Below are 13,304 nucleotides of genomic sequence, written 5' to 3'. Positions count from 1 at the left end.
TTACATTACAAATCATCATTTTTTATTCAACAACTTAAAATTTATTTATTCTCCTATTTATTCAATTATTAAGTCATTTTATTGGGGACTCTTATGGATATTATAACAATCCATAAATCAAGTATATCAAGCAAACTTGATATGTTGCCATCATCATCTTCAAAACATAATTTTTCTACCTGAGCCCTTATAATTAGCTCCTCTTTGATCAATTTATATATATGAATATATATATTCATATCTTACACTGTCCCTGTGTCCCTTTACCCATGTTTCTGCTTTTTGTCCCCCTCAGGTGTGTGTGTGTGTGTGTGTGTGTGTGTGTGTGTGTGACACATCCATCATTGTTATCGGTTCCTCCTTTCTCCTTCCACCCCACCCCCTCCTGGTATTGCTAGTCCCATTACTGTTTCTGAGGAGGTTATCTGTCCTGACTTCTGTGTGTTGAAAGTTCTTATCTGAACCAATGCACATACTCCAGTCAGCAGGATTTGTGAGGTAGAATTGGGATCATGATAGTGAGGGGAGGAAGTATTAAAGAACCAGAGGAATGCGGTGTGTTTCGTCAGTTCCATACTGCACCCTGGCTGAATTAGGGCACTGGTTTCTTTGCCTAATGTCCAGGAAACCAACTACGGACTGGATTCTGACTCTTGGAAACTCTACGTGTGTTCATGCCTGAAGATAATTTTGGTACTGATCTTCACTTGCCCTTCCCCCAGAAATGCTGCGTAAGAAATCATTCTGCAGGATGTTGGTGGGGTAGTGGTCACACGTTGGAAGGCCAGCAGTTGGAAAACACCAGCCTCTCCACGGAGACAGAGAGGCCTTTCTACCCCTGCAAACAGTTCCAGTCTCAGGAACTCACACGGGCAGTTCTGCCCTGGCCTACAGGCTCACCACGAGTCAGCAGCAACACGATGATCGTGAGTTTGGGTTTTTGGAGGGGGGAGATTGTCCTACAGCACCCACCCCCTTTATATTCTCCATTGCAATACTACCGATTTGTTTTACCTATATCCTAACTGTATGTAAATAGAATCCTACAGCCTGTACCTTTAACCTCTGACTCTTTTTGCTCGGCCTTCTGTGTGTGAGCTGCATGGGCTTGTAGGTAGTAGGAATTTGTTCATTTGTGTTGTATAATACGTCATTGTATGAATGTACCAGAAGGCATTTACTCTTTTTTCTTTCGATTGTGATTTGGTTTGGTTCCATTTTTGTATCGTTATTGTGAACAGTGCTGCTATGAAGAGCGGAGTCTACGCATACTTGCAAGTATGTTTACAAGGACTTAGAGTAAGTGCATGTTCAAAGTTGTAGCTGCAGGTGTCCCTGAGTTACAGCATATTCGCGTTGTGATGACCACACTGATGACTCTCTCTCTCTCTCTCTCTCTCTTTTCTCATTCTTTGTACTTTTTGTGGTAGTGGGAGGGGCAGTGCTTAGAACTGTTAGCAACATGTGCCCCATATCATGGTGTAGTGGGTAATTGGCTGCTCTTATCATTCTCAGATGGTCACTAGATGATATCCAGTGTTATTATTTAGAAAGCTCTGGACAATAACAGACAACAATAATGAAAACTCTAAAAAAGGTACAGATGCGACTTCTAGCAGAACTGACTTCTGCTGGAGTTGCCCGAGTAGAACCCCATCACAGTTGGGGACTTCCTGTTTCATTGCTTTCTTACAACGATTCAGCCCATTGACCCCCATCCGCAGACCACATGAGGTTCAGTTGCTCCACGTACTGATCAACTCTCTGTAAAAGCTTAGGCCATTCTGGAAGGAAGGCAGTGACATCACATTGTAGATTTAATGTGCATTTCCTTGGTCTCTACCGAGGTTAAGGAACTTTTCATGTGTCTTGGCCATCTGGAGTGCCCCTTTGTGACATGCCTGTGTATGTCCTATATTCCACTTTATAATTGAGTTGTCTGTATAATTGATTTGTAAGTTACATATATATTCTAGTTAAGCTTCTCCCCCCTTTCCTACCCCCAGGTATCTCTAAGGCTTTTTCATCTATCAGTGTTGTGGGTTTTGAACCACAGAAGTTCATCATTTTAATGTAGATCAATTTATCCATCTTTTCATTATGGTTAGTACTTTTCGTATCTTAAGAAATCTTTGCTACCAATAAGGCCAATTCTTCTATGCTATTATCTAGAGCCTTATTGTTTGGCCTCTTATGTTTAAATCTCTAATCCACTTGAAATTGCATTTTGTGTGTGATGTGAGGTAGGGGTCAAATTTTTTTGCCACGTGGATATCCATTATATCCAGTAACTGGAAAATAGTGGTAATGACCATTCTTGTTTTGTTCCTAAGCTCAGATAAAAATCTTTCAACAATTCACCATTAAGTGCAATGTTGGCTGTAGAATTTTCTGAGAACTTTCCTTTATTAGATGAAGAAACCTCCCTCTTAATGCTTGTTGGCTGAAAAGCTGTTTAGATGTTTCCTAACAAATTGTGAATTAATGTTGAATCTCATCTTCATATATTGCAGTGAGTTTGTTTTTGCATCAGTTTTTCCTATGAAACTAGTGAATTACATCGACTGCTTTTCAAACATTAAACCAACTTTTAGAAGCATAAGTATAATTTGGTCCTTATGTATTATCTGTTAATGCATTGCCAGACTTGGTTTGTTAATAACTTTCTCATAATTTCTATATTTAATTTTAAGGAAAATTGTCTGTGGTTTCTTTCTTTTAATTTCATTATTGGTATCAAGATTATGATGCCCTCACAAAATAAATTGTGACAAGTTTCCTCTTCTCTTCTGTAGAAGAGTTTCTAAGACATAACATTACTTCTTCCTTAAAGTTATACTTCAGGGGTGAAGCCATTTGAGCCTAGGGTTTTGTAGTTGGAAGATGTAATTGAATTATGGATTCATTTTCTTTTTTGCTTTATTTTTGTGGGTCGTTTTTGGCACCTTGTACTTTATAAGGGATTTCTCACTTTCATATTTACTGGCATGATGTCATTTGTAGGATGTGTTGACTGTATTCCTAATGTCTGTAGGCAGGAGCCCTGGTGGTGGAGAGGGCCTCCCGTTGGGCTGTTAACCACAAGGTCAGTCGTGGGAACCACGCACCAGCCGCTGTGCCAGAGGGAGACCTCTACAGGCTCTTGCTCCTGTAAAGATTTCCAGTCTCACAAACTCAGAGGGGCAGTTCCTTAGCATCGCCGTGCATCAGACTCAACACTGTGGCTGCTCTAGGAGCTGAAATAACTTCATCTTTTCCATTTATGATCATCATGAGCGCCTTCTCTCTCTTCCTTCTTTCCTTTGTCTCTCTCTTATTTCCTGGCCATTCTCTTAGGGCGCCATCATGTTCTCAGCTAGATAACCTTTTGCCTTCATTATATTCTTCATTGTGTATTTGGTGTCCCATTTGTTTCGGATGGCTAGGTTTTTCTTTTCTTTTTTGCTTTTGTTGGCAAGGTTTATCTTTTCTGTCCCTTAACTTCCAAATTCCCTGTGTCCTTATGCCCAAGGTGTTTTTATTTTAAGGAATTTCATAATTTTTAAAACATGCCTGGAAATATTTGTCTTTTTCATTTTAGAATGTGGTTGGTTTGCTTATGACACAGTTAGTAATAGATTTGTATGTCAGCATACTATATTTCAATTTCCATTCTATTTTCCCTACACATTGTGATGGGAAGCAAAAATGTATTGCTTCTTGGCTTTCAGTTTGTACATGCACGGGTTTATTCCAAGCAAAGCATGTTTAAATATGTCTCTGTGGTCAGTGCGTAGCTGAAGACATGTTGTCTTAGGAATATCCTTGTCTTAATCTTATTAGGGTGACTTCAAAAAATACAATCTATACAGTTGCTTCCAAGGGGAGCTGCTGGAGTATTTAAACTAAAAGGCAGACAGGTTAACTCAGAAGGTGATATTCAATGTCTCCCTTTTTTCATCCACCTCCAAGGAGATAATCTTTCTTTTCTTGACAGGCACAAGATAATCATAGGAACTTAATATAAAGAACTCTTAATAAAATGTATTTGTGAGGAAAAGACTAAAAAATTTCACCAAAGATTCCCCCTCCCCCCAATCCCTGGCTCATATTTCAAGGGTAGTCAGAGCTATCCTATAAAAATTCTTTGGAAAAATCTTCCCCTAACCTCCGACAGACCTGAGCTTGGTTTTCGATTTTCTTCTTGTTCTCAAAACTCCAACAGTATTTAAAAGGAACACAGTGAGAGTGCCGTGAGGGCGCCAAAGCCGCTCGCTTCAGGTGGTGGGAATCAAAGAGTGAAGGATGCTTGGGGGAAGGTTGGAGAGGTGGAAACACTGCCCTCCGAAGTGTGTACACCTGGATGGAGGATATGTCAGGAAACAATAGTTGCACTTTTTTGTTTAATAAAGGATTCTAGGACTCAATTTTCTGATCTTCTTCTTCATTGAATATTTGTTATTATTCAAGTGTCCTTAACAAGGCCTCAGGAAATGGGGGAGAGAGTCAATGCTTGGAAAAAGAGTTTTTGGGGTGTGAGCTAAAATTTTTATATCTGATTTTCACATATTCTAGTAATCATTTTTTTCTAGTAATCATTTTATATTTGCTATTATTCTTTATATATAACATTCTTTCTATGCTATCTTTCTTCTTCTTATATTTTCCATCAATTCTTCAGTTTCTTGTGGAAGAAAGGAACAGCTGTGACTTCAGTAGATGGTTAAAGAATTTAAGTGTTTATAACAGACAGGACAAACAGATCATTCGAATAAGAGCGTCTATGCACCTGCCAAGCAGGCACCAAAGTGGCTTTGCACAGCAAGTCAGTAGTGACATTTTTATTCCTAATGTCCTATCTATTGTTCATTGTCATTTTCTACATTGGTTGGAATCCATACTTGCAAGTGTCATTAACATTTGAAACATCCCAAATGGGCATCAATATGGGATCTTCCTTCCAATGAACCAAACCCACTTTCATTGAGTCCATTACAACTCATAGTGACCTTACAGAACAGAGGACCTTACAGGACCACCCTCCCCACCAAACCCCCCTTAGGGATTCTGAGCCCATCTCCCTCCATCGGAGCACCTGGTGGGTTTAAAACAGCCTTGTGAGTCAGCAGCCCAATGCTTACCCACTGCACTAGTAGATCTCATTCCAATGTAGGATAGGTTGTACTTGGTGAAAATATCATGACACTTAGACTTACAAAGATGGGATGGGTGGATGACTAGGCCGTTACCCCTTGCTCTTTATATAAGAATAAATATATACAGCAAAAAGGAATATAACAGCTAATTAGTCCATACAGTGGTACAGAGGGCTCAGCTCAACTCAGTTCTGTGAAACAGTTAATATACTGGAAGTCCTTCAACTCATGAGGGCTGCTTGGTCCAAGGTCAAGGAAGCAGACAGCTGAGTCTTCTGTGGAGCAATGCAGGCAGTCTGGCCACAGGCAGCAAACAGCAGGGCGGGTCACCAACAATCAGCTAGATGACAGGATCCAACAGTCCCAAGCTCAAGTGATGTATGCCCCAGCAGTGTGTTGAAGCAAGTCTCAAAGGACTCTCAAGTTCTAGCGACACGGTTGGGTGTCCCATAGGTAGTGGGACAGAGAACTAGGGAAGGCAGCCACACACTAGTCCCATCATGAGAGAGAGAGGGAGAGAGAGAGAGAGAGAGAGAGAGAGAGAGAGAGAGAGAGAGAGAGAGAGAGATAGAGATAGAGATAGAGATAGAGATAGAGATAGAGATAGAGATAGGCGGGACTTGCTGAGTCATTTATCTCTTTGCCCTCCAATCAAACTGTGACCTTATTAATCCCACATGTTCTTATTGACCAGGTTGGCACTGGGGAGGAGGTGGAGAAAGGAAAAAAAAAGGATGAAAATAAGGAAGAAATGGGTAGCGGGGGCATGGAGCACTCACCCACCCAAGGGGAGGGTATTATTTCTATCTCCACAGGGAAAGAGGGACCAGACTTCAACCCAGTGCCCCAAGGTGTGAATACAACATTCTGGCACGGAGTAGGGAACCAGTGGAGAGGTTTGGGGGGCTGATCCCAGTACCAAATACTAAGTAGAAGCCTGTACCTCCCCCCAGAATAATTTATTTCAAAGGACGGCATTGAATCTGCAGCTCCAGGAGAGGGACATATCTGATGGGAGCACACGGGAGCAGATGAAGGGAGAGGAGGAGAGAGTGGAGCACATCCTGGCCCACTAGGCCTTGAGGAAAATGACCCCACTTAGAGATGCCAGTCCACAGAGAGGACCAAATGGCCAGCCCCACTATGAGACATGACCCCCCTCATTGACCAATGGCCCAGCGGGGGACAGCACCAGAGACACAGTGTGGGAATTGCACCTGACCTGATCCTGCCACACCAAGGCAAAGCACTGGGGGAGTGCAGCGGAATAGCAAGGGAATGGAGTGGCAAGGTCCCTAGGGAATGCTGAAGGTAGACTTTGGGGCCAGTGCATGGTGCCCCAACAGACTGGACTGGAAAACACTCCTAAAGGCCAACAAACAGTACTTGAACTAACTACAAGCTTTTCTTTCTTGTTGTGTTTTGTTTTGTTCTTTGTTAGTGGTTTGTTGTTTTGTTGCATATTGTGGCTTGGTTTTGCTCTGTCTTGTTTTTGTGCATGTTATTATCTCTGCAGGTCTCTCTAAATAAGATAGGCTGGATGAACAATCTGGAGGAGAAAACAACGGGACCGACAGTTCTGGGGGTTCATGGGATAGGGGGAGGTGGGGGCAAAGGAAGTGGTGTTAACAAACCCAAGGACAAGGGAAAAACAAGTGATCCAAATTGGTGTTGAGGTGGGTGTGGGAGGCCTGGTAGGGCATGATCAAGGGTAATATAATGAAGAGGTATTGCTGAAACCCAGGTGGGGACAGAACATGATAGTGGGATAGGAGGAAAATCAAGGGAAATAGAGGAAAGAGCTGTGAGGCAAAGGGCATTTATAGAGGTCTAGATAAAGACATGTACATATGCAAATATATTTATATATGAGGATGGGGAAATAGATCTATATGCCTATATTTATAGGTTTAGTATTAAGGTAGCAGAAGGACATTGGGCCTCCACTCAAGTACTCCCTCAATGCAAGAATACTTTCTTCTATTAAATTGGCATTCTATGATGCTCACCTTCCCAACACAACTGCTGAAGATAAAGTGGGTGAATAAGAAAATATGGTGAGGAAAGCTGATGGTGTCCGGCTATCAAAAGATATAGTGTCTGGGGTCTTAAAAGCTTGAGGGTAAACAAGCAACTATCTAGCTCAGAAGCAACAAAGCCCACATGGAAGAAGCACACCAGCCTGTGTGTTCACAAGGTACCAAAGGGATCAGTTATCAGGCATCAAAGAACAAAAAAATCATATCATTGGGTGCATACCTCCATGATATGATCACTGATGGCAAATGGGTGTATAAGCAAATGAGAAGAAAACTGATGGTGCCTGGCTATCAAAATGTATAGTGTCTGGGGTCTTAAAGGCTTGAAGGTACCCAAGTGGCCATCTAGATCAGAAGCAACAAAGCCCTCATGGAAGAAGCACACCAGCCTGTGCGATCACAAGGTGTCGAAGGGATCAGGTATAAGGCATCATCAGAACAAAAAAATCTTAACATAGCGAATGAGGGGGTGGAGTGCAGAGTGGAGACCCAAAGCCCATTTGTCGGCCACTGGAGATCCCCTTGCAGAGGGGTCGAGGGGAGGAGATGAGCCAGTCAAGGTGCGATGTAGCACCGATGAAAAATACAACTTTCCTCTGGTTTCTAAATGCTTCCTCTGCCCCGCCCCCAACAACTATCATGATTCAAATTCTACCTTGCAAGTCTGGCTAGACCAGAGGATGTACACTGTTATAGACAGGAACTGGAAACCCAGGGAATCCAGGGTGGATGATACCTTCAGGACCAGGGGTGTGAGTGGCGATACTGCGAGGGTAGAGGGAGAGTGGGTTGGAAAGAGGGAACCGATTACAAGGATCTACATGTGACCTCCTCTCTGGGGGACGGACAACAGAAAAGTGGGTGAAGGCTAGGGAGACGTCAGACAGGGCAAGATATGACAAAATAATTTATAAATTATCAAGGATTCATGAGGGAGTGGGGAGGGAAGAGGGAGTGGAAAAATGAGGACCTGATGCAAAGGGCTTAAGTGGAGAGCAAATGTTTTGAGAATGATGAGGGCAATGAATGTACAGATGTGCTTTACGCACTTGATGTATGGATGGATTGTGATAAGAGTTGTATGAGCCCCTAAGAAAATGATTAAAAAAAACAACCTACCTATCTATCATACTCTTTGTTTCCCGTTGGAAGGGGCTCCAAGTGGTCGAAGAGATTAGGGTTTGGGCAAGTTCTCTTGTCCTAGTGTCCCAGTACACCAGCTTGAAGGAAGGGCAGACTGGATTGCTAGCTCCTTGCGGCTTCACATGGAAGTCTTAAGCCTCACAGACGGCTCCTTATTCCTTAACCCTTGATGTTGACCTTTGTACGATCTTTCTGGTTTATGCATGATCTTTTTACCTTTAGAATAGCATATCTTTTTAAATTTAGTTTTTAATTTCAAAGATCATCCATCAGGAATTCCTAATGAACTAACTCTTTCTCTCTCTCTCTCTCTCTCTCTCTCTCTCTCTCTCTCTCTCTCTCTCTCTCTCTCTCTCTCTCTCTCTATATATATATATATATATATATATATATATATATATATATATATATATATTTGATTTATATCTCCCTGGTTTTGTTTTGTAGTTCCTTGTTGAAATTTGGATTTGCAAGCCCTTCCTGCATGTGGGGTTTTTGTTTATGTGTTCGATTTTCAAACTTACTACCTATATCCTTTCATGACTTGCGGTTTTAAGGTTACTGCTTGGGACTCTCTGGTCATGGTGTGGAGCACACAGGAGGTTTGCCTGACACTCTAGTTTCATGGGTCTCTCTGTACCAACTACTCCGACCAAGCAGGAACCTGGATCTTCTACAGCACTGAAAGGAAAGCAGCAAAAAAAATAAATGTTTTTTAGTGTCTATTTATTCATGGCACTGTCTGTTCCAGGCCCAGATTTTATAAAACTAACCTAACTCTGATTCTTCGCTGCCTCTGCTCATTTCTCTTATTGCAGCCATGAGATCTATGGGTTTGTTATGCTTCTGGGCATTTCTCTTCCTTTGCTTGTCCTCAAAGTGTTTATATTGATTTGGAACAGTTTAAGAATTTTAAATCCATATTTAAAATCTGATGTCATAGTTGCTATGTGTTAGGGAAGGACCATAACACTATCTTAGCTAAGAATCATGGACCACATTTTAAGAAACAAAGCATCAGACTAATAAACTTTAGCACACTCCCAGTCACAAAATAACTAGTTACCGTATAATTTTATTTCTAACCTCTTTAGAGGCAAGCTGCATACTCTGTAAGTAGTCAGCATTATTGAGACTCAGCTGTCAATTTATGGGGGAGGGAAGGGATATTAGTACAGATGGTTAGGCTAACTTCCACTTAAAATAACAGACACCAGAGGTAGGTTATCCATTACCTGTGGTCTCGCCTATCTCCATTTTATTCTCCCTGTTGCATGAGGATATTTACACCCCTAAGTAGTTTGAAACTTGTTCCTCCTTCTCTTACAACCATTCACTATTGTGACTTTTTTCTATTTTTTTAATTCAATTGTTCTTCCATTTTGGAAGGCTGAATACCTTATTTTAGTACGTATTCTTCATTATTTCCTTGGTCAAATTGCTATAGGTAATCTTAGGTAGTTGGTGAAGGAAACATCCAATTTTGTTTCATAATCATAAAGGCTAAGCAAAGTGATTGTTGTTAAAATGCCATTGTGTGAATTCCCGACTTATGGTGACCCCATGGCTTATGGAACAAAATGCTGTCCACACCAGTCTCATCCCCGTGATTGACATTAGTGACTCATCTAGATTTTATTGGATGATTCTTTTGCAAGTAGATTGCCAAGTCTTTCCCCTGATCTGTGTTAGTCTGAAGCTCTACGGAAACCTGCCCAGCATCATGTGAGCCTCTCCTGACAGATGAGGAGGGGCTGTGCATGAGACCTATGAGAGAAATGGCTGTGTGTCAACTTGACTGGCCTACGCTTCTCAGTGGCCGTGATGTAGTTTCACAGTTAGATAAGGACATTTTGGCAGATGTATAATGATGGAGTCAGTCTCCAGTTTTCGATCTGATATTTCATTAATTCTCTGATGAGATCTGCTTTGAGTAACCCATCCATTCAAAGGGAGTTTCTTTTGGGATGGGATCTGATTCCACTATCTTGATGGATGTTCCAGCAAGGTCTGGCTTGCTCTGGATGTTGCTTCTTGTTCATCATGATCTGACTTCCAGTTCTTGGATTCACCAGCACCTGCCACTATGGGAGAGTTAAGAGAAGCCTTCAGCCTTACGTGAAATGCAGACTTGGGACTTGCCAGCTTCTATAACTATAGGGACCATTGTGATGGGATAAATCTCTCTCCCTTGAACAATTTCATTATATGAAAGTGGTTCATATAGTTATTGAAGCTGGTAAGTTATACATATATTCAAAAATGGGAAGCAAAAATTATAAAATTGTTTCATGAACTTTTGAAGTCCCTTTGTATATACACTTCACTTGATTTGTGTCAAAGGAGCCTGATTGGCATGCTGGATTACTAGTTGAGCTTCTAACCTCCAGGTCAGCAGTTCAAAACCACTGACTCTTCTATGAGAAAAAGATGAAGCTTTTACTCCTGTAAGATGCACAGCCTTAGAAACCTACATGAGACGGTCTATTCCATCCTAGAAGATCACTCTAAATTGGAACTGACTCAATGACAGTGAGCTTGGTTTTGCTGTTCTAGAGAAACCAGGAAAGATGTGTGACAGTGTTATATCCTCTCTCCATACATATTCGGTCTATATGCTGAGCAAATAATCAAAGAAGCTGGATTATATGAAGAAGAATAGGTATCAGCATTGGAGGATGACTTATTAACAGCCTGCAATATGCAGATGCCCACAACTTTGCTTGCTGGCAGTGAGGAGGACTTGAAGTACTTGCTGATGAAGATAAAGATTACATCCTTCAGTATGGATTACAACTCAATGTAAAGAAAATCCAAATCCCCACAATTGGACCAATAGCTATCATCATGATAAATAGAGGAAAGATTGAAGTCGTCAAGGATTTGTCTTGCTTGGATCCACAATCAGTGCTCATGGAAGCAACACTCAGGAGATCAAGTTATACATTGCATGGGGAAAACCTGCTGCACAAGGCCTCTTGAAAGTGTAAAAATGCAAGGATGTTTTTCAGTTTCTTCATATATATGTAAAAGTTAGACATTAGATAAGGAAGAACAAAGAAGTATCAATGAAGTTGAGATGTGCTGGCGAAGAATCTTGAAAGTACCATGGACTGCCAAAAGGACAAACAAACCTGTTTTGGAAGAAGTCCAGCCAGAATGTTCTTTAGAAACAAGGATGGCAAGACTTTGTCTTACATCCCTTAGACATATCTTCAGGAGAGACCAGTTCTTGGAGAAGGATATCATGCTTGGTAAAAATGGAGGGGCAGGAAAAAGAGGAAGGCCCTTGACAAGAAAGATTGATGACGTGGCTGCAATAATGGACTCAGACACAAAGACAAAAATACAAGGATGACTCAAGCCTGGATGGGTTGGGTTCTGTTGTATGTAGCGGGGCTAGGAGTCGGCACTGACTCCACAGCATCTAACGACACCCACAACTAGTATTCCAGTATGCCAACCAGGCTCCTTTGACACAAATCAAGTGAAGTGTAGATACAAAGGGACTTCAAAAGTTCATGAAACAATTCTTTGGAAGATGACTGTGCAACTACTGAACCACCACTGGTCTTAAGGGAAAACAGTGCTGTTGTGAAGTGTAGCAAGTCAGTTCTGACTCAAAGAGATCCTAAGTACAACTGAACAAAATACTGCCCACCCTGTGTCATGCTCATTGTTCTTTTTGAGTCTGTTGTTGCAGCCACTGGGTCAAGTCATCTCATTGAGGGTCTTACTCTTTTTGCTCATCATCGGCTTTATCGCACCTAATGTCTCCAGAGACTAGTCTCTACTGATCACGTGTCCAAAGTCGGTGAGACAACGTCTTCGTCACCCACACTTCTCAAGAGCGTTCCTCTGTACTTGCTCCAGGCGGATTTGTTTGTTCTTCTGGCAGTCCGTGGTTCTTTCAATATTCCTAGACTGTAGCCTTTGGTTTTCATCGTTAAGTGCTTCAAGTTCTCTTAGCTTTCAGCAAGCATGGTGTGTCATCTGTATGTAGAAGGTTGTTAGTGACCTTCCTCTGATTCCAATGTCATCTTCTTCATATAGTTTAGCTTCTCAAGTGATTTGCTTCACTTACAGACTAAGCATGGTGAGAAGATATAAATGGCTTTAAACCATTTAGTATTCCTTTGATTTGTTGAAACACCTGCCTATTTGCCTATGTACACTTTCTGTATGAACAGAACCAGAGTGTTCTGGATTTCCCACTCTTTGTAAAGTTATCCATAGTTTGCTATGATCCACACAGTCGAATGCCTTTGCATAGTTAATAAGCCACAAGTTAACATCTTTATGGTATTATCTAGTTTCAGTTAAGATCCAGCTGATGTCAAAAGTGATACCCCTTTTTCCATGACCTCTTCTAGATCCAGCTTGAACTTCTGGTATCTCCCTGTGTATGTACTGCTATAACTGTTTTTGAATTATCAACAAAATTCTTCTTGCCTGTAATATGAATGATATTTCTTAATAATTTTTGCATTCTGTTGGGTCATCATTTTGTTTGGAATGGGCTCTATTTCAGTTGGTTGGTCAACTTTTAATTTTCTTGGCATAGAGTAGTGAATGCATTCAGTGAGTGCCACATCAGTTTTTTGAAGTATTTTAATTGGCATTCTATAAACTCTTCTTTTCCACGAATGCCTTCCACATTTCTTGGACTTTTTCCTTCAATACCAGTTACTCTTGATCAAATGTTGCCTATTTTTAAAAAAGTCATTTTGTTGCTAGCTCTTACAGATATTTTAACAATCCATAATTCATTTAGATCAAGCATAATTATAAAATTGCTGTCACAATCAGTTTCAAAATATTTACTTTCTCCTTGAATTCTTAGATATCATTTCCCTTTATCCCCTCCCTACCTTTATCCCCTCCCACCTTACCCCTCAAGAATCTTTATTATTATACTATATTAATTATATTGATTAGCCATATCTTAAACCATTCAATGTATCCGTTTACCTAAATTTTTATTATT

General features: G+C 41.0%; 1 pseudogene; it reads right to left on the bottom strand.

Annotated features, from left to right (window-relative positions):
* Nucleotides 1–13,304, bottom strand: part of LOC142431037 (mitochondrial import inner membrane translocase subunit Tim17-A pseudogene) — a 43,092-nt pseudogene that overhangs the window by 28,724 nt on the left and 1,064 nt on the right.

This window comes from Tenrec ecaudatus, chromosome 17 (assembly GCF_050624435.1).
Source record: "Tenrec ecaudatus isolate mTenEca1 chromosome 17, mTenEca1.hap1, whole genome shotgun sequence".
Classification (NCBI taxonomy): domain Eukaryota; kingdom Metazoa; phylum Chordata; class Mammalia; order Afrosoricida; family Tenrecidae; genus Tenrec; species Tenrec ecaudatus.
The sequence above is the reverse complement of the archived record's forward strand: the minus strand, read 5'-3'. Positions and strand labels throughout refer to the sequence as shown.